Source organism: Malurus melanocephalus, unplaced genomic scaffold, assembly GCF_030028575.1.
Source record: "Malurus melanocephalus ecotype Western Australia unplaced genomic scaffold, MMel_1.1 scaffold_262, whole genome shotgun sequence".
In the NCBI taxonomy this organism is placed as follows: Eukaryota; Metazoa; Chordata; class Aves; order Passeriformes; family Maluridae; genus Malurus; species Malurus melanocephalus.
In genome coordinates, this window is record NW_026623494.1 from 399,601 (window position 1) to 402,825 (window position 3,225).

Genomic DNA, 3,225 nt, shown 5'->3' on the forward strand with positions numbered 1-3,225 from the left:
GGGCAGCATCCGCGGGCAGCGGAGGCGGCTGGGCTCGGCCAGCCCCGGTGACGGCTTGCGTGGCCGGAGAGCCGCGGGGACCGGCGCGGGCGGCGGAGAAGCCCCTCTCCCAAAGCGCTGCTCCCGCCGCCGGGCTCAGCCGCGAACATCCGCCATCCTCCGCGGGGAGAGCGCTTGTTTGGGATTTTTTTTGTGTGTATCGGTTCTGGGGCGTTGGTTTGGTTGTTTTTTCCCTGCCCCGCGGCTCGGACCGCGGTGTTCCCGGCAGCGCAAGGCCAGCGCTCCCCCGCCTCTCTCCGCCGCCAGGCACGCGGTGCGCCCAGACGGATGTTCCTGGCACATGCCTCCCGTCGGCCTGGCAGCAGATCTGAAGGGGTTGTGCACTGCCTTCGCCGTGGCCTTGTGCCTCGTGTTTGAACACAGCGATCTRTCAGGTCGAGACTGAGGGCAGCGCCCATGGGGCGATAAGGGCGACCGCCACGGACGGGACGTGCCCGCGCCGGTGCCGGCTTCGRGATTTGCATTTCAAGCTGCAGGGGCAGACGGAAGACAATCGACGGGCTTCACTCTGMAATTGCTCTTGAAACCTGTAGTTTCCTTTGGGCCCTCAAAGTGACAGATGCCATATGCTCACTTGCATTGAATAAATGAGACGCGTGCGACAGAGAGGGCAGAGCCCGCTGTCGCCGTGCCTGGCTGCCGGCGTGGCRCAGCCACCATGTGCCGCTGGCTGTGTGACACCAGCCTCACGCAGCGTGTGCCAGCAATTAGGGCTGCTCTCAGCGGAYGTAACTCGGGAGGGGTTTGTGCCCTACTTCATATTGTTGTCAGGCCATCCAGGCCACTCTGTATCGTTGTCCTGCTTTCAGAGAAAGGTGTGGCTCTCAGTTTTTCAAGAATTATATCCTGAGGTACCCTGACTTGTGGAGTTTGGAAGAACTTTGGACAAGTTTCTGTCTTTTCTAACAGCAAAAARCTWACTATGGCACAYYGCTTCTTTGAGACTTAGGTCTGCACAAATGTGCGCTGGTGTAATCAAAACGCCAAAAGTTACTGTGTTGACTTCCTTTATTTGTCAAATTAGAAATAGTTTATTGTTGTTCAATTTAAATGAATTCTTAGTAAATTTTAGATATACTGAAGTAGTCCTGGTTGGAATGAACATAGAAGCATGCATGTGGATTCTTGCACCACTCTTAWTTACACTGATTTTAAAAAAGAAAACAAACCTACTTCACATGCTTTCTGTTTAATGTAGGCAATATGTAAGGTATCATGATCCATTTCAAACTACAGATGGAGTTATCACAGCTTCATGGCTTGAACCAAAGAAGAACTGTCTTCTGAGAATTATCACTCCTGAATAGCTATTCTGCAGTTCTGCCACAGGAAAGTAATTATTGCACACTTGACAGGACAGGCTCATTCTTGATTGAAGYGAAAGTTCACTTGATTTTTCTTTTCCTTTCTCCAGAAGTTTAAAAGGTGGTTGATCCAAGGAAATGCCAATTTTCTGTACTCATCAGTGCAAAGGAGGATTTTTCACTTGTGAATAATAATTTTTCTTTAATAAAAGCTTTTGTGTTACAGTGTTTCCCTTTATCTGCCACTCTTCCAATGTCCCTTTTCAGAAAGATATCCTCGCTACCCATTATCTGTGTATTACTCTAGACTTATGGACTTGTTATGGAAAACTTACACACATTATCATTTATTTTCATGCCTGAGGCTCTTTCTGGGCATCTTTCCAGAATCTCTGTAAGTGCTTTCAGGAGAACTGTACCATTTTGTTGTCTGTCATTGCTACAGGATTTATCTTTAACTGTTTGTCAAAAGCTTAAACTGTCCCTGGGCGTAAATGTGGCTTTTCAAGGTAGGCTTTGCTCGTGGCATTATCCAGGTCTGCAGTTTGTCCTGGTAAGGGGAACAGTGCATTTCTCCCTGTCACACACAATTGTTATGTATCATCACTCACTTTGTTTTATAACTCCCAAAAGTGTGCCAAGTGATTTAGAGAAAAATTAGAAAGCCATGGTCCGTGCTTGGCCTAAAGTATGAACCTGCTACAAAATATCAAACAGAATAAGTGTCGCTGGCTTTGGAACAAGAGTCTGACTTCTGGGGCTGCCCTGGCATTTGATAGAAGGTAAACAAGCAGGTGAAAATAAAAATGGTGCCTTTTCTGCCTCAACAAGCTATAAAGAATATGTTCTTTGTCTGCTATGAATTCCCACTCTCTTCATTTGTATTGGTAACATAGATTTGAATTATTATTTAGACCTGTCTACAAAACAGAAAAATTGGAAATGTTGATCTTATTTGCTTTGTAAAATGATTGATTAAGCTGCATTAAATGATGTGTGGAKGTTCTTATTCAGCTTTTTAGTAGCCTTGTTTCAAATTAACCAAACCCTCTTTGAAAGTGAAATGGATATTTAAGCCTATTGATTGTTGCAGTTAATATGAAGTAACTTGTTGCAGAAAATTCTCCACCTCAAAGAAAGAGGATCCTCTTCACAGTTGGATTATTAAGACCTTTATGTCTTTTAATTTGGGGAAATTTTCTTCTATGTCTAGGAAAATTAACTGTGTCTTGTGTTTCTTTTTGAAAGCAATCTAAAGTTTTCTAAAGGCAAACTCTATTTGTGTTGCAGGGTAAGACAAGGAATTGCCTGAATGGTGGAACAATCAAATATTCCATGCATTGCTCTGCTGCCTGAGGCTGAACTCTCTTGTTTATTTTTTTTTCCTTTTCATTCTGAAGACAAATGACTGCTTCCTAGAGATACACTCAAGCACTTTGTTCTCTGTGATTTGTTGATTTGACTTTCTGAATCTGTAATTGGTCACAGAAGCCAAAACATTTCAGGAGCACAAATGAAATTTCAGCACAGAAGATCCTTTTCGCAAGATCTCTTGAATTTCAGGTATTCCACAGAAGATTTTGTACCTCTTATATGTTTGTTGTGTCAGCGCACAATTCTACAAGACCAAGGGGCACTTGGGGCTAAAATTCAGTGTCTCCAAATAGTGTTGCTACTTTCAGCTGTCTTAGTTTGAGTTGACTGTTTTCACAGTGCACACCATGGCAGGGGCTGGAGTTTGGGCTTTTATACCTCTTTTATATTATACAATTTGGTTTGTTTTTTTTTTTTTTTTTTTTTTTTTTTTTTTTTTTTTTTTTTTTTTTTTTTTTTTTCCCATTTTTTTTTTTTTTTTTTTTTT